General features: G+C 40.9%; 1 long non-coding RNA gene across 1 annotated transcript in view; it reads left to right on the top strand.

Moving 5' to 3' along the window:
- LOC143787864 (uncharacterized) overlaps positions 1-22124 on the top strand; it is a 33744-nt gene extending 11620 nt beyond the window's left edge. Inside the window, exons 2-3 of the long non-coding RNA XR_013218487.1 lie at positions 10658-10727; positions 21959-22124. This is a non-coding gene — a long non-coding RNA (uncharacterized LOC143787864). The remainder of the gene's footprint in view (positions 1-10657; positions 10728-21958) is intronic.
- Positions 22125-26182: the final 4058 nt, after the last annotated feature.

Consider the following 26182-nt stretch of genomic DNA (forward strand, 5'->3'; position numbering starts at 1 on the left):
AACGCTGTGCTCCAACAGGTTTTGGCTTTGACACGCGTTTTGGGCCAGATACGGGCCCGGCAGATGGAACCTGTTGCGATGTTGATGCCTGCTGCGGCCCCACCTCCACCTCCGCTTCTGAACTACTGCCGCCTGCACCCTGTTCCCCCAATGGCTGCCAATCGGGGTCAATAACTGGGTCATCTATTACCTCCTCTTCGAGCTCGTGTGCAACTTCGTCTGTGTCACTGTGTCGGTCGGTGGTATAGCGTTCGTGGCGGGGCAACATAGTCTCATCAGGGTCTGATTGTGGATCTGTACCCTGAGAGGGCAATGTGGTGGTCTGAGTCAAAGGAGCAGCATAGTACTCTGGCTGTGGCTGTGCATCAGTGCACTCCATGTCAGAATATACTTGTAATGGGCATGGCCTGTTAAATGTTTCACTTTCTAAGCCAGGGACGGTATGTGTAAAGAGCTCCATGGAGTGACCCGTTGTGTCGCCTGCTGCATCCTTCTCTCTTGTTGTAGTTTTTGCTGAGGAGGACAAGGAAGCGACTTGTCCCTGACCGTGAACATCCACAAGCGACGCGCTGCTTTTACATTAACCAGTTTCGGAAGAGGAGGCAAAAGAGCTAGAGGCTGAGTCTGCAATGTAAGCCAAAACTTGCTGTTGCTGCTCCGCCTTTAAAAGCGGTTTTCCTACTCCCAGAAAAGAGAGCGTTCGAGGCCTTGTGTAGCCTGACGACGAAACTGGCTCCACAGCTCCAGACTTAGGTGGAATATTTTTATCCCCACGACCACCTGATGCTCCACTACCACTACCATCATTACCAGCTGACAATGAACGCCCACGACGACCTCTTGCACCAGACTTCCTCATTGTTTTAAAATCTTAACCAAAGTAACTTTATTTGTTGCTGTCAAACAACTTACACGGTGAGCTATAACTTCAGTATGATTTCAATATCCCTTAACAGGTTGGTGAGACCACAAGGAAAATCAGGCACAATGTTACACACTCTGTTTTCTGTGGCACAAAATCACAGAGATGACACACACGCAGGACTGTCACTCAAGCACTAATGTCAATATTAATCTACCACCTAATTTATTTTTTTTTTTTTCTCAGGGAGACTTTAGAAACCAAATAATATTAAAAAAAAAAAAAAAAAAGGCTTTCTATGGCCCACAATTAGAGAGAGAGAGGTGGCACACCCAGGAGTCAAGACTGGCGCACAAGCTGAAAGGGCAATATTACTCTCCCACTGTTTTTTTAAGTTTTTTTTTTATTTCAGGGAGACTTTAGAAACCAAATAATATTAAAAAAACCAAAAAAAAAAAAATAGCCTTTCTATGGCCCACTGAATGAGAGAGAGAGGTGGCACACCCAGGAGTCAAGACTGGCACACAAGCTGAAAGGGCAATATTACTCTCCCACTGTTTTTTTATGTATTTTTTGTTTTTTAAGGGAGACTTTAGAAACCCAATAATATTTTTTAAAAAAAAATAAATAGGCTTTCTATGGCCCACTGAATGAAAGGGAGAGAGGTGGCACACCCAGGAGTCAAGACTGGCACACAAGCTGAAAGTGCAATATTACTCTCCCACTGTTTTTTTTTTGTATTTTTTGTTTTTTAAGGGAGACTTTAGAAACCCAATAATATTTTAAAAAAAATAAATAAATAGGCTTTCTATGGCCCACTGAATGAGAGGGAGAGAGGTGGCACACCCAGGAGTCAAGACTGGCACACAAGCTGAAAGGGCAATATTACTCTCCCACTGTTTTTTTTAGGTTTTTTTTTTTTTTTTCAGGGAGACTTTAGAAACCAAATAATATTAAAAAAACAAAAAAAAAAATAGCCTTTCTATGGCCCACTGAATGAGAGAGAGAGGTGGCACACCCAGGAGTCAAGACTGGCACACAAGCTGAAAGGGCAATATTACTCTCCCACTGTTTTTTTATGTATTTTTTGTTTTTTAAGGGAGACTTTAGAAACCCAATAATATTTAAAAAAAAAATAAATAGGCTTTCTATGGCCCACTGAATGAGAGGGAGAGAGGTGGCACACCCAGGAGTCAAGACTGGCACACAAGCTGAAAGGGCAATATTACTCTCCCACTGTTTTTTAATGTTTTTTTTTTTTTTTTCAGGGAGACTTTAGAAACCAAATAATAAGAAAAAAAATAAATAAATAAATAGGCTTTCTATAGCCCACTGAATGAGAGATAGCACACACAGCAGTGGCACACAAGCCCTGACTGAGGCCAATATTTTTCTCCCACTGATTGATGTAGTGTTTTTGTGTTGAGGTAGATTTTAGAACACAAATCAAGGAAAAAAAAAAATGCTTTCTATGGCCCACTGAATGAGAGAGAGGTGGCACACCCAGGAGTCAAGACTGGCACACAAGCTGAAAGGGCAATATTACTCTCCCACTGTTTTTTGTATGTTTTTTTTTTTTTTTTCAGGGAGACTTTAGAAACCAAATAATATTAAAAAAACCAAAAAAAAAATAGCCTTTCTATGGCCCACTGAATGAGAGAGAGAGGTGGCACACCCAGGAGTCAAGACTGGCACACAAGCTGAAAGGGCAATATTACTCTCCCACTGTTTTTTTAAGTTTTTTTTTATTTCAGGGAGACTTTAGAAACCAAATAATATTAAAAAAACCAAAAAAAAAAATAGCCTTTCTATGGCCCACTGAATGAGAGAGAGAGGTGGCACACCCAGGAGTCAAGACTGGCACACAAGCTGAAAGGGCAATATTACTCTCCCACTGTTTTTTTATGTATTTTTTGTTTTTTAAGGGAGACTTTAGAAACCCAATAATATTTAAAAAAAATAAATAAATAGGCTTTCTATGGCCCACTGAATGAAAGGGAGAGAGGTGGCACACCCAGGAGTCAAGACTGGCACACAAGCTGAAAGGGCAATATTACTCTCCCACTGTTTTTTTTTGTATTTTTTGTTTTTTAAGGGAGACTTTAGAAACCCAATAATATTTAAAAAAAAAAAATAAATAGGCTTTCTATGGCCCACTGAATGAGAGGGAGAGAGGTGGCACACCCAGGAGTCAAGACTGGCACACAAGCTGAAAGGGCAATATTACTCTCCCACTGTTTTTTTAGGTATTTTTTTTTTTCAGGGAGACTTTAGAAACCAAATAATATTAAAAAAACAAAAAAAAAAATAGCCTTTCTATGGCCCACTGAATGAGAGAGAGAGGTGGCACACCCAGGAGTCAAGACTGGCACACAAGCTGAAAGGGCAATATTACTCTCCCACTGTTTTTTGTATGTTTTTTTTTTTTTTTTCAGGGAGACTTTAGAAACCAAATAATAAGAAAAAAAATAAATAAATAAATAGGCTTTCTATAGCCCACTGAATGAGAGATAGCACACACAGCAGTGGCACACAAGCCCTGACTGAGGCCAATATTTTTCTCCCACTGATTGATGTAGTGTTTTTGTGTTGAGGTAGATTTTAGAACACAAATCAAGGAAAAAAAAAAATGCTTTCTATGGCCCACTGAATGAGAGGGAGAGAGGTGGCACACCCAGGAGTCAAGACTGGCACACAAGCTGAAAGGGCAATATTACTCTCCCACTGTTTTTTTATGTATTTTTTTTTTTTTTCAGGGAGACTTTAGAAACCAAATAATATTAAAAAAACAAAAAAAAAATAGCCTTTCTATGGCCCACTGAATGAGAGAGAGAGGTGGCACACCCAGGAGTCAAGACTGGCACACAAGCTGAAAGGGCAATATTACTCTCCCACTGTTTTTTTAGGTATTTTTTTTTTTTCAGGGAGACTTTAGAAACCAAATAATATTAAAAAAACCAAAAAAAAAAATAGCCTTTCTATGGCCCACTGAATGAGAGAGAGAGGTGGCACACCCAGGAGTCAAGACTGGCACACAAGCTGAAAGGGCAATATTACTCTCCCACTGTTTTTTTATGTATTTTTTGTTTTTTAAGGGAGACTTTAGAAACCCAATAATATTTTAAAAAAATAAATAAATAGGCTTTCTATGGCCCACTGAATGAAAGGGAGAGAGGTGGCACACCCAGGAGTCAAGACTGGCACACAAGCTGAAAGGGCAATATTACTCTCCCACTGTTTTTTTTTGTATTTTTTGTTTTTTAAGGGAGACTTTAGAAACCCAATAATATTTAAAAAAAAAAAATAAATAGGCTTTCTATGGCCCACTGAATGAGAGGGAGAGAGGTGGCACACCCAGGAGTCAAGACTGGCACACAAGCTGAAAGGGCAATATTACTCTCCCACTGTTTTTTTAGGTATTTTTTTTTTTTCAGGGAGACTTTAGAAACCAAATAATATTAAAAAAACAAAAAAAAAAATAGCCTTTCTATGGCCCACTGAATGAGAGAGAGAGGTGGCACACCCAGGAGTCAAGACTGGCACACAAGCTGAAAGGGCAATATTACTCTCCCACTGTTTTTTGTATGTTTTTTTTTTTTTTTTCAGGGAGACTTTAGAAACCAAATAATAAGAAAAAAAATAAATAAATAAATAGGCTTTCTATAGCCCACTGAATGAGAGATAGCACACACAGCAGTGGCACACAAGCCCTGACTGAGGCCAATATTTTTCTCCCACTGATTGATGTAGTGTTTTTGTGTTGAGGTAGATTTTAGAACACAAATCAAGGAAAAAAAAAAATGCTTTCTATGGCCCACTGAATGAGAGGGAGAGAGGTGGCACACCCAGGAGTCAAGACTGGCACACAAGCTGAAAGGGCAATATTACTCTCCCACTGTTTTTTTATGTATTTTTTTTTTTTTTCAGGGAGACTTTAGAAACCAAATAATATTAAAAAAAACAAAAAAAAAATAGCCTTTCTATGGCCCACTGAATGAGAGAGAGAGGTGGCACACCCAGGAGTCAAGACTGGCACACAAGCTGAAAGGGCAATATTACTCTCCCACTGTTTTTTTAGGTATTTTTTTTTTTTTCAGGGAGACTTTAGAAACCAAATAATATTAAAAAAAAAAAAAAAAAAAATAGGCTTTCTATAGCCCACTGAATGAGAGATAGCACACACAGCAGTGGCACACAAGCCCTGACTGAGGCCAATATTTTTCTCCCACTGATTGATGTAGTGTTTTTGTGTTGAGGTAGAATTTAGAACACAAATCACGGAAAAAATAAATAGGCTTTCTATGGCCCACTCAGTGAGAGATGGCACACACAGGGATGGCACTGTAGCAGAAATGCCAATCTTAATCTCCCACAAAAAAAAAAAAAAAAAAAAACAGGGACTGTCCTACAATTACTATCTCCCTGCAGTAATCTCAGCCAGGTATGGCAGGCAGCAATAGGAGTGGACTGATGCACAAATTAAATAAAAAGTGTGGACAAACAAAAAAGATAGCTGTGCAGAAAGGAAGGAACAAGAGGATATGTGCTTTGAAAAAAGCAGTTGGTTTCCACAGTGGCGTACACACAGCAATACAGCTATCACGGAGCCTTCTAGGGCAGCCCAATGAGCTACAGCGCTGAGGGGAAAAAAAAAAAAAATAGCTTCCACAGTCCCTGCACACCGAAGGTGGTGTTGGACAGTGGAAATCGCTGCAGCACAAGCGGTTTGGTGGTTAGTGGACCCTGCCTAACGCTCTCCCTGCTTCTGACAAAGCGGCAGCAACCTGTCCCTAAGCTCAGATCAGCAGCAGTAAGATGGCGGTCGGCGGGAACGCCCCTTTATAGCCCCTGTGACGCCGCAGACAGCAAGCCAATCACTGCAATGCCCTTCTCTAAGATGGTGGGGACCAGGATCTATGTCATCACGCTGCCCACACTCTGCGTTCACCTTCATTGGCTGAGAAATGGCGCTTTTCGCGTCATTGAAACGCGACTTTGGCGCGAAAGTCGCGTACCGCATGGCCGACAAGCACAGGGGTCGGATCGGGTTTCATGAGACGCCGACTTAGCCAAAAGTCGGCGACTTTTGAAAATGATCGACCCGTTTCGCTCAACCCTAGTCGCGGACTCTGTCTGTCATGGAATCCAAGTCGCTGATTGGTCGTGGCAAAACACCCATTACCATTGCCACGACCAATCAGCGACGGCCACAGTCCGGCGGCAATATGGCCGCTCTTTCCTCCCCGCAGTCAGTGCCCGCTCCATACTCCCCTCCAGTCATCCAGTCAGCCCTCACACAGGGTTAATGCCAGCATTACCGGAGTGCGGTGTAACGCTCTCTGGTTATGCAGCTATTAACCCTGTATGACCAAGTTTTTACTATTGATGCTGCGTATACTGCATCAATAGTAAAACGATCTAATGTTACAAATAATAATAATAAAAAAAACAAAAAACTTTATTCTCACCCTCCGACGTCGTGTCCTGTCCGCCGGCAGGTTCCGGTGCTAAGGATGCTATGGGAGAAGGACCTGTCATGACGTCACGGTCATGTGACTGCGACATCATGACAGGGCCTGCGCGCCTGCGTGAGAAGGACCTGCCATGACGTCACGGTCATGTGACCACGACGTCATCACAGGTCCTGCGCTGATAGTCATACCAACCCTGGGACTGGAAGCTGCCGCGTGCACCGTACACAGGAGCCAGGACTAAGGTGAGTTTATGTTTATTTTTTATTTTATGCCACTGGCCAATATACTACATTACTGGGCAATATACTACGTGGCTGACAAATATACTACATACTACGTGGCTGTGCAATATACTACGTGGCTGGGCAATAAACTACGTGGCTGGGCAATACACTACGTGGACATACATATTCTAGAATACCCGATGCATTAGAATCAGGCCACCATCTAGTCTATCGATAAAGGGGGATGCACCTTGGGACCCTGCACCTGGCACACACTCCTCCGCATGAGCGCAGCCCTCTGTGTAGCTAGGCATGCGGCGCGTTGCACACCCGCTGTCTGTCTGGAGCGCTCACTTAATCTCTGCTGCTGCTCATCTCCGTGTTACCTGTCACCCTGCGGAGCCTGCTTCTGCTCGTGTTGCCAGCGGGAAACTGTTACTTTGCGTGCTTTTTGCTCTGTTTCTAGCTTAAGCATGTCCCCTCTTACCTGGTCATGTGACCTACCTGGTCATGTGACCTGTCTGGTCCCCTATTCCTTTCCCAGGGCAACATGGAATGCAGCCCTGACAGTTCCGGACGTGGCTCAATACAGGTACCCGCAGCCCAGTCTTCCTCCTTACAAGCTCACGACCCTTGGTGATACTATCAGTGGTTTTGTTAAAATGTGAATTCTATCAATTAGCCTCCAATAAATGTATTTATTTATTCATTTTCCTTACTTATACAGCACTTATTCCATAGCACTTACAGTTTATCATTGTCCGCACAGGGGTTCACAGTCTTAATTCCTTATTAGAAAATATATTTATTTACATTTTCTATTTGCTCTTAAGGTGTATGTTGGCATTATTATATGATTGTTATGTTATGAAATTTTGTCTAAATAGGCACAGTATGCAATGGAAAGACCATAATTGCTTTTCTTCTGAAACAGACACAAGTTTGCTTACACCTATAGGAAATACCTTACAGAATGATGTACAATTTAATTAAATGGACAGAGATTTGACTGTCCAGCCGACATGTCGAAACGAAATGGCAGGATAAAGTACCTTGTTATTTTTCGTAGAACTTCAAAAGCTTTAGGATTAGCTGATGGCGCTTGAAAGATATTGAATAGAATATTTCTGTAAATGACCTTTAGATGATACCCATAATTCTATAAATTAAATGCCATTCATATTATTTTTACTTCCAGGTTCATAGAAAAAGATCATTAATTATGAATTAAAATATTTTTGGAAATTGTAAAGATCGAATGAATGAGCTGATGAAGAGGAGTGTCAATTTAAGTAGACACATGTAGCAATAGAAAACATTTTAATTAAGTAATAAAATGAAAACTTTTTTCTGGTGGTGTAAAATGTGATACTTTGAACATTTTCAACTATGAATAAGTATTTGATTGAATAAAAGAAATAAGGTATTTCTCGGTAATTACATCCCCAATTTTCAAGTACAATATTTAGCAAATTTTGGGCTAGTTTATTGAGGGATAGTAATCAAAGTACATTTTCAAATTCTGAGTAACTGAAAAAAGTTAGACATTTTAATTTTTACATAAAAAAAGTAAAAAAGGAATATTGTATGTTCTAGATGCTTTTTATAACCGGTGACAATTTCTCCTATGTACACCAGCATGAAAAATAGAATCTGAATTTATAAACTGAAAACCATATTTCTTTGGAAACAACTATTAGGGTAGCAGACTTATAACAGTCCATATAAAGCCCCAAACCCAAATGTCCCCATACACGTTACACCAAAGTTGGCCAAATGCATAGATTTCAGCGGAATCAGCTGACTTTACCCAGACAGATGATGTTGTGAGAGAAAGATCTGGCACATTGGATTTCCAACGGCCAATAACTTTGTTCTCGCTGCCAGAGAACACAGGAATATTTGGCAGATCCTTGTGTTCCTGTGTATGGGGGAGTCTGAAAAGATAGCAGTTGAGTAGAGATCTGCAAATAAATTCAAGTGGAATTTAATTTTTTACAAATTTGCATTTGTCAAAATGTGGATTTTTGTTGTTGTTTGCTGCCACACAGCATCAGCAAAATTGTGGCTGTTGGCCACCATTTTTGTGAGCCATAAAAGGCTATGATAATGTTAAAAAGTAAAAAAAAACTTATACTTTCCTTACCGCTCACTTCTCTGGCCACTCCACATCTCCAGGCTGTCTTCGATGCATTTTCAGATTGCTGCTGATCTTAGTGAAATCACCAGGCTTCTCATGCTGGGTCAGAACTTCTGGGAGGATTCGGTGCAGGTGTGTAAAAGGTCACAGCATCGTGACATTATGGTTCTGATCTGTAGATGCAGCGAGAACCAGACAGGAGGAGCAGAAGGGCTAGAGAGGTGTCTGGTGAGGCAGGTAAAAGTGTGTTTTTTTTGGGATCTGGAGAGACCCTAGAACATAAGTAGAGATATTAAATTCTTAGAGAATAACTTCAATGAAAATCAAATTTCCTCGGAAAATCCACTCAAACAGGAACATTCTCATTTTGCTTCATCCGCTCACTCCTACAGTTGACCAAATGATAATTTCAGCTGGCAGCTATCTAACGTGTATGAAGACTTATATCCAAGATCCTATCCCAATATGTAGTAGATGTAGTAGTCATAATATTAGCAAATCCCTCCCATTAGAAATGTAGTATAGTTTTTCTGAATCGCTATGTCTCTTTCCTCATGTGCAGGCATTGCAGGACCTTAGATATCCATGGTTACGACCACTGATATAGTGACAGTTAGTTTGCTAGCTGCTAGTGGTCGTAACCATGGATACCTAAGGTCTTGCAATGCCTGCACATGAAAAAAGAGTCATAGCGAATTAGAAAAACTATACTACATTTCTAATTGGAGGAATTTGCTAATATTTTTATTACTACACCTACTACATATTGGAATAGGATCTTGGAGATGGGAATATCCATTTTAGATGCCCATATTCACATGGAAGTAGAATATAGTTTGTAATTCTTCAAATAGGAAATTAACACACTGGCGCTAATGATGGATCAGTGAAAGCTGCTGATACCGGACAGGTGCCGTGCCTCACCTGTCACACCTACAGGTGAACCAGAAAAAATGCAAAGAATAAGGTATCGCACTAAACCAACTAAAACAAACTTATGATATGGGTTTTGCAAAACCCTATTACACCCACAGACTACCAATGATGGAACTGCCAGAGCTGATAACAATCATATATAGGGGTAGTGTTAAACACTTACTCGTTAACTGAGTCGTGGAAGATGGTGCCAATCGGTGTTACAGCCTGCGGGTGTTGTTGCTGAGGGTTCCAGACAATCAGGCGGCAGGAGAACCTGTAGTAGTAGTTGGAGGACGCGCAGAGCCAGAAGCGCCCCAGCCGGTGGCGATCCTGGATGCGTGGCTAAAAAAAAAATGGCCGACACTGCTCTGCAGCGTGTGACGTCACAAAGCTACGGAGCTAGGATGGGGCAAAAAGCTAACCAACACGTTTTGAGGGACTCCGTCCCTCTTCGTCATGGACCCTGATTGGCGCCATCTTCCACGACTCAGTTAACGAGTAAGTGTTTAACACTACCCCTATATATGATTGTTGTCAGCTCTGGCAGTTCCATCATTGGTAGTCTGTGGGTGTAATAGGGTTTTGCAAAACCCATATCATAAGTTTGTTTTAGTTGGTTTAGCGCGATACCTTATTCTTTGCATTTTTTCGAGTTTGTAATTCTTGCAAATGAAAAACCTTGTACCTCCTTTGTGCTGAAGCATCATGTTTTGCATTATTACTGTACAGTGACATCATTATGTGCGTTACTCTTGCATTGTGCTATCGTTATAGAGTTTTTCCTGTTATATGACAATACATTGTTGCATGTGTTATTCCTACATTACTTTGTTATCACTATGTGCATTATCTCTATACTTGTATTAATAATACCATAATAACCTCATTGAGTGGATTATACTATGAGAATTATCCTTTAGCTGTAACACTACTATTTGTATCATCCTTCTACTATGTTATCAACTTGTGCATTAAGTTTCCTTTTTTTTTATTTTTTCCTCTCCTTTTTCCAAGAATAATAACTTTCTTACTTTTACAGCGTTCATGGTTTGGCACAAACGACTTGGCAACATCATTCTCTATATAAATGAAATTACAGCAATACCAAGGTAGTATAATATTTTTGTTATTTTAATGGCTTAAAAAATTTTGAAGTAAAAAAAAAGTGGTTTGTTTCATAATTTTCTGGGAATTTTAACTTGCTTTTTTATGGGCCAAGCTGTGATTTTTAATGGTATCATATTTGGATAAATATGATGTTTTGATCCCATTTTATTTCTTTTTTTTTTTGTGATGATCGAAGACATGGTATTTCTCTGCTGTGACCCCTAATAATAACAATAGAAATATTCAGCAATATTCTGTGGGGAACCTATTAATTTCACCCCAAGAGAAATGATGAAGAATTGTTTTTTCTTGACATGTACTTCATGTTAGTGGCAAAATTTCTTCGTTAAGACTTGCGCTTTGTTTATGAACAAAGTGGAAATTTGGCAAAAATTTAGAAAATTTAGCAATTTAAAAACTTTTAATTTTGTGTCCTTAAACCCTTTACTCCTGAGGGTTGTTTGTATGTTAATGACCGGGCCAATTTTTACAATTATGACCACTGGCACATGACGTTTTTTTATCTCTTTTTATTCTGGATTTTGTGAGGCAGAATGAACAAAAACCAGCAATTCATGAATTTCTTATACCATTCCACGTGGGATAAAATTGATAAGGCAGTTTTATTCATCGGGTCATTACGATTACAGCAATTCCTCATTTCTATCTTTTTTTATGTTTTGGTGTTTTTTATACAATAAAAACTATTTTATATAAAAAATAATAGTTTTTTGCATCGATTTATTCTGAGAGCTATAACTTTTCTTATTTTTTCGCTGATAACACTGTACGGGAGCTTGTTTTTTTGTGGGACAAGATGACATTTTCAGCGGTACCATGTTTATTTATAGCTGTCTTTTTGATCGCGTGTTTTTCCACTGTTTGTTCGGCGGTATTATGATAAAGCATTTTTTTGCTTTTTTTATGGTGTTCACTAAAGGGGTTAACTAGTGGGACAGTTTTATAGGGCGGATCGTTACGGACGCAGGGATACTACATATGTGTGCTTTAATATTTTACTTTAATTATTTAGGTTTTTTTCACTAAAATATTTATTTATTGATGAAATAAATATTGATTTTTTAACCCCTTCATGACCTTGGGATTTTCCATTTTCCGTGTTCGTTTTTCACTCCCCTCCTTCCCAGAGCCATAACTTTTTTATTTTTCCATCAATATGGCCATGTAAGGGATTATTTTTTGCAAAACAAGTTGTACTTTTGAACGACATCATTGGTTTTAGCATGTCGTGTACTAGAAAACAGGAAAAAAATTTCAAGTGCGGTGAAATTGCAAAAAAAAGTGCAGTCCCACACTTATTTTTTGCTTGGCTTTTTTACTAGCTTCACTAAATGCTAAAACTGACCTGCCATTATGATTCTCCAGGTCAGTACACGTTCATAGACACCTAACATGACTAGGTTATTTTTTATGTAAGTGGTGAAAAAAAAATTCCAAACTTTGCTAAAAAAAAATAAAAATTTGCTCCATTTTCCAATACCCGTAGCATCTCCATTTTTCATGATCTGGGGTCGGTTAAGGGCTTATTTTTTGTGTGCCGAGCTGGCATTTTTAATGATACCATTTTGGTGCAGATACGTTCTTTTGCTCACCCGTTCTTTTGATTTTAATGCAATGTTGCGGCGACCAAAAAAAACATAATTCTGGAGTTTCTAATTTTTTTCTCGCTACGCTGTTTAGCGATCAGGTTAATGCTTTTTTTTATTGATAGGTCGGGCGATTCTGAACGCGGCGATACCAAATATGTGTAGGTTTGATTTTTTATTGATTTATTTTGAATGGGGTGAAAGGGGGGTGATTTAACCCCTTCGCGACATGCGCTGTACTAGTACTGCGCTGCCGGCATTGCATTTGTGCCAGCCGCAGTACTAGTGCGGCGCCGCCATTTTCCGGTCACCGCGTCGCATCGCGCGGTGATCGGGTTCTGATGGCTGCTGTCCCTGACAGCAGACCATCTCTGCTCGTAGCTCCGGGGGGCTGCACCGCCCCCCCGCATCAGCGATCGCTGTGATTGGCTGGTCAATTCTGACCAGCCAATCACAGCGAAATGACAATAAAGTTAAAAAAAAAAAAAAAAAAGCATGTGACAGGCTGTGATTGATGCTGTGTGACGTCACACCAATCACAGCCGTCACAGTAGGTGGGGTGATCGCCACGTCACCTCACCTGATTAACCCCTATGGCGCTGATTGGCTGAACAATAGCTTCTAGCCAATCAGCGCCAAAGGGGTTAATTTACCGATCACCGCCCTGCACGCCATCTTTCTCTCAGATTTGGCGTGCAGAGCGGTGGTCTAAGCCCCTCTGTGTCAGCTGAGTGAAGGAATCCATTGGTGGCCAGTGCGATCGTCCCTGCGATCTCCTGCCTCCTGTGCTGCTCCTGCTCCAGCTTCGTGCTTGTGCTCTCTGCTGCCATCTGCTGCTGTGTGAGGCCTGTGATCACAGCAGCAGCACCTCCCCCACCCCTTTCCCATCCCACCATCCCTGTTCCAGTACCCCCTCCCTCCCCCTCCCCACCCTCCAATTGAAATTTTTTGCGCACTTTTTTGCGCTTTTTTTCCTGTGCGCTGCGTCCTGCGCAGAGCATTCGTGCTCTTCCTGTGTCCGCAGCGCTCTGATCAGTATCGCTGCTGATCAGAGACTGCGCCACAGGACTTTTTTTTTTTAGCTAGTTAGCGTAGCGGACGTTGCAGTCTAAGCGACGTCCGTTTTTTTTTTTTTAGAAAAAAAATTGTAGTTAGTACAGTGTAGTTTTAGACGTAACAAGGTAGCGTAGCCGATGTCACTGTTTGGTGACGTCCCTCCATCCCTGTTCCAGTACCCCCCTCCCCCCCTCCAATTCAATTTTTAGCTCACTTTTTTGCGCTTTTTTTCCTGTGCGCGGCGTCCCGCGCAGAGCATTTCATGCTCTTCCTGTGTCCGCAGCTCTTTGAGCAGTACCGCTGCTGATCAGAGACTGCGCTACAGGACTTTTTTTTTTTTAGCTAGTTAGCGTAGCGGACATTGCAATCTAAGCGACGTCCGATTTTTTTTTACAAAAATATAATAATAGTAGTTAGTACAGTGTAGTTTTAGACGTATATTTGCTGGTGTCACGGCGTTAGTGACGACCGGTCTTTTTTTTAGAGAAAAAAAAAATTGTACAGAGTAGTTTAGTGGTAGCGTGTTAGTGTAGCCGGCGTCACAGCGTTAGTGACGACCGATCATCTTTTAGAAAAAAAAAATCATACAGAGTACTTTTATAGGTAGGGAGGTAGCGTCTTTTTTGCATAAAAAAATCTGCTATCGCCGGATAATCTCTAGTGCATTAGGGGAGCGTACGTCACACTGTTAGTGGCGTTCACTTTTTTTTGTAAAAAGAATAATTAGTTGCGTCGTCTAATTTTTAGCGCGTTCATTAGGGGAGCGTATGTCACACTGTTAGTGGCGTTCACTTTTTTTTGTAAAAAGAATAATTAGTTGCGTCGTCTAATTTTTAGCGCGTTCATTAGGGGAGCGTATGTCACACTGTTAGTGGCGTTCACTTTTTTTTGTAAAAAAAATAATTAGTTGCGTCGTCTAATTTTTAGCGAGTGCATTAGGGGAGCGTACGTCACACTGTTAGTGGCGTTCGCTCTTCTTTTGTAAAAAGAATAATTAGTTGCGTCGTCTAATTTTTAGCGCGTTCATTAGGGGAGCGTACGTCACACTGTTAGTGGCGTTCGCTCTTCTTTTGTAAAAAGAATAATTAGTTGCGTCGTCTAATTTTTAGCGAGTGCATTAGGGGAGCGTACGTCACACTGTTAGTGGCATTCGCTCTTCTTTTGTAAAAAGAATAATTAGTTGCGTCGTCTAATTTTTAGCGCGTTCATTAGGGGAGCGTAAGTCACACTTAGTGGCGTTCGCTCTTCTTTTGTAAAAAGAATAATTAGTTGCGTCGTCTAATTTTTAGCGAGTGCATTAGGGGAGCGTATGTCACACTGTTAGTGGCGTTCGCTCTTCTTTTGTAAAAAGAATAATTAGTTGCGTAGTCTAATTTTTAGCGCGTTCATTAGGGGAGCGTACGTCACACTGTTAGTGGCGTTTGCTTTTCTTTTGTAAAAAGAATAATTAGTTGCGTCGTCTAATTTTTAGCGAGTGCATTAGGGGAGCGTATGTCACACTGTTAGTGGCGTTCGCTCTTCTTTTGTAAAAAGAATAATTAGTTGCGTCGCCTAATTTTTAGCGCGTTCATTAGGGGAGCGTATGTCACACTATTAGTGGCGTTTGTTTTTTCTTTTGCAAAAAAGATATTTAGTTGCGTACGGTAAATTTATACATTTTTTATACAAACTTATTTTTTTACATCTGATTTTTCTTTTCAGCTTTTTTTTCTTGTTTCTTCTACATTTTTTCTCACTACTTGTTTTTTCTCTCTGATTGGGTATAATAAAGAGTACCCTATACACAAGCCCCACACATTACACGTGTAAAAGCACCACTTACACACACATCCCCAGGGTTTGGGAAAAAAAATGGCCCATTTGTCAACAAGGCGCTATTCACCAGAGGAGGCTTACGCCATCCTTGCGTCCGACACGGATACAGCCAGTGAGGAAGATCCCACATTCCTCTATTCCTCCTCCTCATCATCATCATCATCATCCTCCTCATCTGGTGAGGAAGGACCCCCAACAAGGTGCCGAAGGACCCAGGCAACTCCTGCAGCAATCGATCCCGTATGGATTGCACCCCCTGAAAATTTTCAGCCCGTCATTCCGGATTTCAGCAGCAGCTCAGGAATCCAGTTTGACACGACTGGCCTCACTGAAATTGACTTCTTCAAATTCTTTTTCAGTGATGAAATAATAAATCTTATGGTGGCCCAGACGAACCTTTATGCCCAGCAATTTTTCACCCAAAATCCCACGTCATCTCACGCCAGATGGACCCCCGTAAATGCAGCAGAGATGATGACATTTTGGGGAATTGTGCTGCATATGGGCATAATCAAAAAGCCAAAGCTTCAGCAATACTGGAGTACTGAAATTCTCTACAGTACACCGGTATTCCGCATGGCCATGAAAAGGACACGATTTGAAGGGATCCAAAAATTTTTACATTTCAGTGATAATGCGCAGTGTCCTCCCCGAGACGATCCAAATTTTGATCGTCTATATAAAATTCAGCCAGTGATTGAACACTTCAGCAGAAAATTTGCTGAGGCGTACACACCCCAGAGGGACATCGCATTTGATGAATCTCTGGTTCATTTCAAAGGGAGGCTAAAATTCCAACAGTACCTGCCCAGTAAGAGGTCCAGGTACGGAATAAAGCTGTACAAACTGTGCGAGAGTACCTCAGGGTACACCCACAGATTTAGGGTCTACGAGGGTAAGGACACCCAGATTAACCCCCCTGAATGCCCCCCCATCCTGGGGGTGAGTGGGAAAATTGTGTGGGAATTGCTGCACCCACTGCTGGATAAGGGTTATCACCTCTACATTGATAACTTTTACACCAGTGTCCCACTCTTCAAGGCCCTCTCTGCCAGAGGTACAGCTGCATGTGGCACCGTGTGAAAAAATCAGCGAGGCCTCCCTAAGCCGCTAATTGGACAAATGCTGAGAAAAGGGGAAAGCAGAGCCAAATGCAGCGACAACATGCTGGTGGTCAAGTATAAGGACAAAAGGGATGTCCTTATCCTGACCACCATACACTGTGACAACAGCACCCTTGTCACTGTTCGTGGGACCACAACACAAGTCCCAAAGCCAGATTTTATCCTGGATTACAATCGGTGCATGGGGGGTGTGGATCTCTCAGATCAGGTCCTCCAACCATACAGTGCCATGCGAAAAGCTTACATATGGTACAAAAAATTGGCCGTGCACATTGTACAGATGGCACTGTACAATGCTTTTGTGCTGTTCCGATCTACAAGCAATACGGGGGGACCTTCCTTCAGTTTCAGGAGGTAGTTATCAAGGCCCTAATGTTTGGCACACAGGGAGGTGAGGGTCCCAGTACTTCTGAATCTGATAGTGCCCGTATTGTCCCAGGTCAACATTTCCCAGGACAGGTTCCCCAAACAGCGAGGACAGGACGATCACAAAAACGGTGCAGAGTATGTTCCAAGATGGGAATCCGAAAGGATACAATTTACCATTGTGAAACCTGCCCTGAGAAACCTGGCCTTTGCATTAAGGATTGCTTCAAAGCATACCACACATCCACAAATTAATAAAATTAGTTTATACCCTGTTGACACAACACACTTTTATTATCTGATGTACCGAGCACATCTTACACATAACACCACATTATAAATTCATACACCAGTAAAAGCAAAAGAATTATAATCAATACTATAAAACTATGCCTCTAGATATATTCCTTCAGGGGTGTAGTTTCCAAAATGGGGTCACTTGTGGAGGATTTCCACTGTTTAGGCACATCAGGAGCTCTGCAAACACAACATGACACCCGCAGACCATTCCATCAAAGTCTGCAATCCAAAACGTCAATTATTCCATTCCGAGCCCCGACGTGTGCCCAAACAGTGGTTTTTCCCCACATATGGGGTATCGGCGTACTCATGAAAAATTGCACATCTTTTTCTGTCTATTTTGTCCTATAACCTTTGGGAAAATAAAAAAATCGTAGCTAAAAGATCATTTTTGTGGAAAAATTGTGTTTGTTTTTTTCACGACTCATTGTTATAATTTTTGGTGAGGCACTTGGAGGTTTACGGTGCTCACCACATATCTAAATAAATTCCTTGGGAGGTCCAGTTTTCAAAATGGGGTCACTTGTGGGAGATTTCCACTGTTGAGGCACATTAGGGGCTCTGCAAACACAACATGACGCCCGCAGACCATTTCATCAAAGTCTGCAATCCAAAACGTCACTTATTCCATTCCAAGCCCCGACGTGTGCCCAAACAGTGGTTTTTCCCCACATATGGGGTATCGGCGTACTCATGAAAAATTGCACAACATCTTTTTCTGTCTATTTTGTCCTATAACCTTTGGGAAAATAAAAAAATCGTAGCTAAATATCATTTTTGTGGAAAAAATGTGTTTAATTTTTTTTTATGACTCATCGTTATAATTTTTGGTGAGGCACTTGGAGGTTCACGGTGCTCATCACATAGCTAGATAAGTTCCTTGAATAGTCTAGTTTCCAAAATGGGGTCACTTGTGGTGGTTTTCCACTGTTTAGGTACATCAGGGGCTCTCCATTGTATCATTGTATTCAGGATAAATTGCACAACAACTATAGTGGTCCATTTTCTCCTTTTACACTTGTGAAGATAAAAAATTGTTGCTAAAAGATCATTTTGGGGGAAAAAATTTGATTTTTTATTTTCACGCCTCTATGTTCTAAATTTCTGTGAAGCACCTGGGGGTTCAAAGTGCTCACAACATAGCTAGATGAGTTCCTTGAAGGGTCTAGTTTCCAAAATGGGGTCACTTGTGGTGGTTTTCCACTGTTTCGGTACATCAGGGGCTCTCCAAACGCGACATGGTGTCCGATCTCAATTCCAGCCAATTTTGGTTTGAAAAAGTCAAATGGCACTCCTTCCCTTCCGAGCCCTGCCGTGCGCCCAAACAGTGGTTTTCCCCCACATATGGGGTATCAGTGTATTCAGGATAAATTGCACAACAACGTTTGTGGTCCATTTTCTCCTTTTACACTTGTGAAGATAAAAAATTGTTGCTAAAAGATCATTTTTGGGGAAAAAAATGTGATTTTTTATTTTCACGCCTCTATGTTCTAAACTTCTGTGAAGCACCTGGGGGTTCAAAGTGCTCACAAAAAATCTAGATAAGTTCCTTGAAGGGTCTAGTTTCCAAAATGGGGTCACTTGTGGCGGTTTTCCACTGTTTCGGTATATCAGGGGCTCTCCAAACGCGACATGGTGTCCGATCTCAATTCCAGCCAATTTTGGTTTGAAAAAGTCAAATGGTGCTCCTTCCCTTCCGAGCCCTGCCGTGCGCCCAAACAATGGTTTTCCCCCACATATGGGGTATCAGTGTATTCAGGATAAATTGCACAACAACTTTTGTGGTCCATTTTCTCCTTTTACACTTGTGAAGATAAAAAAATTGTTGCTAAAAGATCATTTTTGGGGAAAAAATGTGATTTTTTATTTTCACGCCTCTATGTTCTAAACTTCTGTGAAGCACCTGGGGGTTCAAAGTGCTCACAACATAGCTAGATAAGTTCCTTGAAGGGTCTAGTTTCCAAAATGGGGTCACTTGTGGTGGTTTTCCACTGTTTAGGTACATCAGGGGCTCTCCAAACGCGACATGGTGTCCAATCTCAATTCCAGCCAATTTTGGTTTCAAAAAGTCAAATGGCGCTCCTTTCCTTCCGAGCCCTGCCATGTGCCCAAACAGTGGTTTTCCCCCACATATGGGGTATCGGTGTATTCAGGATAAATTGCACAACAACTTTAGTGGTCCATTTTCTCCTTTTATACTTGTGAAGATGAAAAAATTGTTGCTAAAAATCATGATGTGGAAAAAAAGTTAACTGTTAATTTTTTCCTTCCACATTCCGTTAATTCCTGTGAATCACCTGAAGGGTTAATAAACTTCTTGAATGTGGTTTTGAGTACCTCGAGGGGTGTAGTTTTTAGAATGGTGTCACTTTTGGGTATTTTAAATCTTATAAGCCCCTCAAAGTGACTTCAAATGTGATGTGGTCCCTAAAAAAAATGGTTTTGTAAAGGTTGTTGAAAAAATTAGAAATCGCTGTTTAACTTTTAACCCTTATAACTCCCTAACAAAAAAAAATTTGGTTCCAAAATTTTGCTGATGTAAAGTAGACATGTGGGAAATGTTATTTATTACCTAATTTGTGCGATAAAAGTCTCTATTGCAAGGGTATAAAAATTCAAAGTTTGAAAATTGCAAAATTTTCTAAATTTTCACCAAATTTCTGTTTTTTTTCACAAATAAACACAAGTAATATCAAAGAAATTTTGCCACTATCATGAAGTACAATATGTCTCAAGAAAACAGTGTCAGAATCACCAGGATCCGTTGAAGCGTTTCAGAGTTATTACCTCATAAAGTGACAATGGTCAGAATTGTAAAAATTGGGCCTGTCACTTATGTGAAAACAGGCTTCGGGGTGAAGGGGTTAAACTTTTATATTTTTTAATTTTTTCGACATTTTTTTTGACTTTTTTTTTTTTTAACTTTTGCCATGCTTCAATAGCCTCCATGGGAGGCTAGAAGCTGGCACAACGCAATCGGCTCAGCTACATAGCGGCGATCATCAGATGCTATGAGCGCCGACCACAGGGTGGTTACAGGGATCAGTAACCATAGAGGTCTCAAGGACCTCTATGGTTACTCTGCAGAAGCATCGCTGGCCCCTGATCATGTGATGGGGGTCAGCGATGCGCTCATTTCCGGCCGCCCGGTCAGAAGCGATGGTTATCTGCGTTTGACAGCGGCATTTAACTAGTTAATAGTTAATAGCGGCGGGTGAATCGCGATTTCATCTGCCGCTATTTCGGGCACATGTCAGCTGTTCAAAACAGCTGACATGTCCCGCCTTTGATGCGGGCTCACCGCCGGAGCCCTGCATCAAAGCGGGGTATCTGACCTCGGACGTACTATCCCGTCCGAGGTCAGAAAGGGGTTAATTTTTTTTTTTTTTTTTATATATTTACAATTATTTAAAACATTTTTTAAATTTAATTCTTATTTTTACACTTTGTCAAACTATGGGATACTCATTTTCTGCAGGCAGATTGCTTCTATAGCATGCAGATGAAGCAGCATCTGCATGCTATAGAAGCTTGCAGCACTGCAGCTTCTCTGTGCACTGTCCTGAGACTTCCTGACATGCACTGCGCATGTCAGGAAGTCTCTTTGCTCTGGAGACCCGGATGTCTTTGTGACTACATCGGGTCTCCATGGGAACGATCTGGACCCTGCGGCCATGCCACGGGGTCTCCGATCCAAAGGCAGAGGGGCTATCAGCCCCTCTGCAGCCGCAGGAACTATGCAATCATCTTGGATCGCAGTGTGCCAGGGGTTAAAGTGCCGGGAGCTGTCCGTCACTGCTCCTGGCACTTAGTGCCAGGTGTCAGCTGTGAAAATTAGCTGACACCCGGCCGCGATTGGACGCGCTCACCCCGTGAGCATGTCCGATCGTGTGTAACAGCATTTGACATACTATCCGGTCCCTGGGAATTAAAGCCCAGGTCACTTGGACTGGATAGTACGTCAAATAGTAGAAAGGGGTTAAATCAGAGAGGCATACCACACAAAAAAGTTAATAAATAACATTTCCCACATGTCTACTTTACATCAGAACAATTTTGGAAACATATTTTTTTGCTAGGAATGAAGCAGGATACCCGAGGATGGCGGAGGTACCGGGGGAGCCCTAGGGACTCCATTTCTCTATCCTCTGGTATGCTAGATCATATCAGAGGAGAGAGAAATGAATGGAAATTCAGACTTTTTTTCGTGATCGCCGTTATTCAGTGAATAACAGCGATCATGTTACAGGGGACGGTAAAAACCAACCCAAATCATGTTCTCTGGGGTCTTAGTTAACCCCAGTAGCCGAGATCTCGGATACTTTTGTGTTATACACTTATTTCTGACTGCCATTAATAAGCGTCGCTGAGGAACAAGGCCCCTTAACTGCCACCGTTAAAAGGCGCATCAGCAGTAGGTAAGGGGTTAAATAAAGATGAGCAGATGAGCAAATCTGACAATATTAAAATTTATCAGATTTGAGTTAGGCTGGGAAACTTATTTGATGTAAATTAAAGCTGCATTACTTTGCTCATAGTTATTCAGTCCCTTGAGCATAATAAAACTATGTAAAACAATATATAAAAATATAATGATCTGGCCATCATCTGTCTCACTGCACAGACCTGCTCTGGTCCAGTGGATGTCTTTGGTCTGGTTCAGCTTTTTTGTACTATATGACGTTTTACTCTGACTTCCATAATTTTCAGTGATGACTAAGTGTTACACACCTGTTACAGGGTGGATGCTTTACTCCCCTCACCTCTCTCAGCTGACCTCTGGTGTGATCCAACTCGGGCTGTGCAAGTGGCTTGGTGTGCTCCCATGAGATCATTTGCCTAAGCCTATATAAGGCCCACCAAGTCACACACCAGTGTCTTTACTTTAAGCCTCTTAGTTTTCCTTTGTCCTGTCTGCCTGCAGCCTCAATTGCTTTTTGTATCTGCTCCATACATTCATTCCAGTGTCCTGTCTGCCTTTGACCTCCAGTACTTCTAGTACCTGCTCCATATCTGCTTTCCGCTGGTCTCCTGTCTACATGCGGCCTCCATTGCTTTGGTAACTGCTCCATATCATCTTTCCAGTGTCCTGTCTGCCTGAGGCCTCCAGTGCATCTAGTACCTGCTCAAAACTTTCTTTCTGGTGTCCTGTCTGCCTGTGGCCTGTGCCATACCTGCCTGCTGTACAATGCCAGTGGCCCTTGTACCCACCCGGACTTGGGGGTTATAGGATCCACTTCACCAGGTAAGCCGAAACACTAGGTCACATGTCGTCATAATGTTGAGACACAAAGTCATGACTTGTAATTTCTCACTTGCATCCAACGTAGGGTCAGATCAATACCAGAGACGTTGCAAGTTGGAGGAAGATACTGCATTAGACAGAAGAGGCCGAAGATGATCAAGAAATCAGAGCAGAGCTGCATGGCAGAACAGATGAGCATAAACATTGTGGAAGGTCGGCTCACTTAGCTGCTCCTCGAGTTAAACACAGGTCCACGTTTGGTTAAAGTGTCTGGATGGTTTATTTCTTCATAAATCAAAAACCCAAACTGGTAACAGAAAAACAGACTTTCTGGCTCAAAAGAAAGTAAACAGTTTATACAGTGTCCTGCCTAGTACTTCTGGAACATCACATATGGCACCTCTCTTGGGAGCTTCAGTATGGAGGCGTCCTTTCCTCCACAAAACACAGGCCCAGAAAAAAAAAACTAGCTGGACATTTAACTCCCTCCAGTCACATCCTGGAGGTGGAGATATGGTGGGTAGGCGTCCCGCCCATCTCTGACCTACCCACCATGAAAGCCTGGCCCATATAGCGACTGGATTGCTCTCAGCACATATCATGCTGGAGAAAACACTTATGGCTTTCACATCATGCAGGAAAGCAACCTTTGTGACACATATCTTCCTTCACGTATGGCAGCAGTGACTCTGTCACAACATATATATATATATTTTTTCATTCTTCAACCCTTTCCCAGGCATCTATAAACGAATAAGATGGCAAAAGACTGGATTCATATACAGTGAATAACCAAAAATTATCCTTTTTTGTAAAATTCAGGACAAATTTGACTCTTGTATTATATAGGAGGATGGAGTGCAAGGCTTCTGATTCATTAAGAGGCGCAGGCGTATGTCTCTTAATGAATCAGACAAGGCACAAAGTGGTGTCTGCCTCTATGTGCGTCTCACTACAAATCTTACTCCAGATTGAAGAACGATTTGTGAAGTATAGAACGCTGTAGATCCCTATGAATTTGACAACTGGAGGTCTTCATACCCTGTCACACCTCCGTCCCACCCCCAGCCCTGCCTATTTTGTTGGAAACCAGTGAAAATGCTGTCAAAATAATAAAAGTCGCAAACTATCTGCGCAGTCTCAAGCTGTGGAAACATTTTGCGCTTTTGAAACCTTTTTCTGCATAATTCTAGCAGAAACATTTTCATGAATCAGGGTCGATGTGTACTAGGATACTGAAGGAAATTGCAGATGGAATTTACTTCATCTAATAACTTGAATAGCTTTTTTCTGGCACATCAACAGCCACATTTATTTAGGGAAAAAATAAAGAAATAAAGTGAAATAATTATGAAAAAGTTTGTTTTGCTAATTCAATCATACTTAAATGAAGGAAAATTACTATCTAATGTATTCATTTATAATGATAAATTATGGTAAATGAAAATTTAGATGATATAAAAGAATATTTTTGGTTTAGCCTAATTTTTATACCGTAGAGATAAAGGAATCTTAAAAAAAAAATTATCTTCAAATTTATTATCACTCTAATTTACTAAATGTTGAACCTAATATATCAATTCTTTCACATTTATGATGTACAATCTTATAGATTACATTAAATGACATTTAAGAAGAAATATGTTTGATTATGAAACTTATTACATTATATCACAAGCACTGCAATCTGGAAAGATAAATCTCCACCAAGCTTTAAACTATGAGTTTCTTTTTTCTATTTGTACAGCATTCTGTATAGTATGTATTTGGTTATGGAAATTTTAATCTGTATTTTATATTTACATTTGAAACAGAATTTTTGTTATTTTTAAAACAAAGTTGAAATATTAAATTACAAAGTTATTTTCATTAGAAAAACATTAATTCAGTTTTGGATTTTCTTCATTTTGTGTTGTTGCAAACTTCAGATTGAATTTGCTTCTTTTCAGCCCTTTCTTTAATCCTTAAGGGAATGGTTCAGAGATCTATGCCAGTGTTTTATATGCACGACTATTGAGTTTGACTAGAGAACAGTTTGGCATTTGTTTATAATGCTGACAATGCCAAATAAAGTGTTTTCTCAACTTCTTTAAACAAGATATTTGATTTATAGTTGTAGATTTGACGAAGCTAAAATGTCATTTGTGGTTTCAAGGGGAACAGTCACTGAGAATGTCTAGAAACTGTAAAATGTAAAGCAGATGGATAATCTAATGTCATATGGATTGATTATATTTTTAGAGTTCATACGGCAAACCCAAAGAATCTGAAATCTGTCCACTCAAGCTAACATTAACCAACTACACTTCATCATGATTGAACTTTCTTAGAAATGTAGCAAAATATTATGCGCAAAGCTTTTAAAACCCACTTCTCTATTGATTCTCCAGAGGGTGAATGAGTCTGATTAGTGACTAATATTGAATATAGTGAATTATCTTTTGTATCCTATATAGAGGAATACTTAAAAATTCCATCCTCCATATAGATGTGAATAATCTCATTAGAAAAGGATATCAAACCCTGAAAATCAATTCTGCCCTCTTTAGGCTTTGCATGTAAGATGATGAAGTACATAACATTTTGACACAATATTGCGTTATATGTAATTAAAGGGAACCTGTCACCAGGTTTTTCCCAATTCCCATTTCACCTTTAATCCCTCTTTAACAACATGCTAATATGCTGTATATATGTCCTTAACCCCCTACGCAAAGCACAAAAAAAGACTTTTTATTATACTGAAAGATGGCACAATCCCATCCGAGGGGCATCTCTGGTCTTGTTTCGGATGACACATCCTACATAATCCATTCTGTGTGCCCCCTATCATGCTCCTGTACAGCCACATGTCTCTCTGCCCTGCCTGCCGAGGGCAGAGCACAGCACTGTAGTGCACTTGTGCCAGCTTAACTTATGGATCATCAGCATTCTTTGGCCTTTCCCGGCACATGCACTTTACATTATTTTGCTCTGTTCTCGGCAGGGCAAAGAAAAGTACGCCTACACAGGAGCGTGATGGGGGACACTGAGCACATGACATAAGATGCATCATCCACATGAAGCAGGTAAGGAGGATGGCGATCATAAGAAGAGAGGAGGTACCGGATCAAGTCCAGAGACACCCATTGAACCGGACTGCGCCGTTTATGAATATAATAAAAGGTCTTTTTGTGCCATGCAGAGGTGATTGTTGACATACATACAGCATACTAGAATGCTGTAAAAGAGGGCTTAAAGGTGCTGGCCGTACTTTATACAGATAAAACCTAATGACAGTTTCCTTTTAAAATGAAGTCATAAACAACAATCTGAACTCAGAAACATAATTAATTTTATACAGATATTTGTAGAATTTGCTCCAAAAATATAATTGTGTGTTGGGACTCTAGAGTCAATTCTACCTATTTTTCCAAACTCACTGCTGCTGGGGCAGTAATTTTTTGATCTATCAGGTGCTGAATCTTTCCTTTTGTTTGATAGCTGATTACAATATCAGTATTATCGTGTACATCAACAGTGGATTCCTGCAAAGTGCATATATGGGGCTTCGTCGGGCCGCCTAATGTGACGTCCGAGGCGTCTCCCCAGTGGCTGCATTTTATTGGAAGTCAGTAATTCTCTGAGCCAGCTTTCAAACCAACTGCCAGCTCAGAAAAAGTGCAGCACATTAGCTCCCAGGTGCCAGTGCCATTGAAACTCTGACCTCCGGCGCTTCTGGGTCAGGGCTCCTTCAGCAGCGTGATCAGGTCATGTGATCACTATGCTGACATCACTCCTCGACATTGCATAATTAGCAGAAGTTTGGTGTAGTAAATGCTCCAATGGAGCTGAAGACATTGAAAATTTATTGTAATTAGGGGAAGAAATTTGAGGATACAGTATGGGGAGCGAGGGGGCAGGATGGATGCTGATGCAGAATGGGAAGCAAGGGAGGAATGTAA

The sequence above is a fragment of the Ranitomeya variabilis genome, chromosome 8, assembly GCF_051348905.1.
Source record: "Ranitomeya variabilis isolate aRanVar5 chromosome 8, aRanVar5.hap1, whole genome shotgun sequence".
NCBI classification, from domain to species: Eukaryota; Metazoa; Chordata; class Amphibia; order Anura; family Dendrobatidae; genus Ranitomeya; species Ranitomeya variabilis.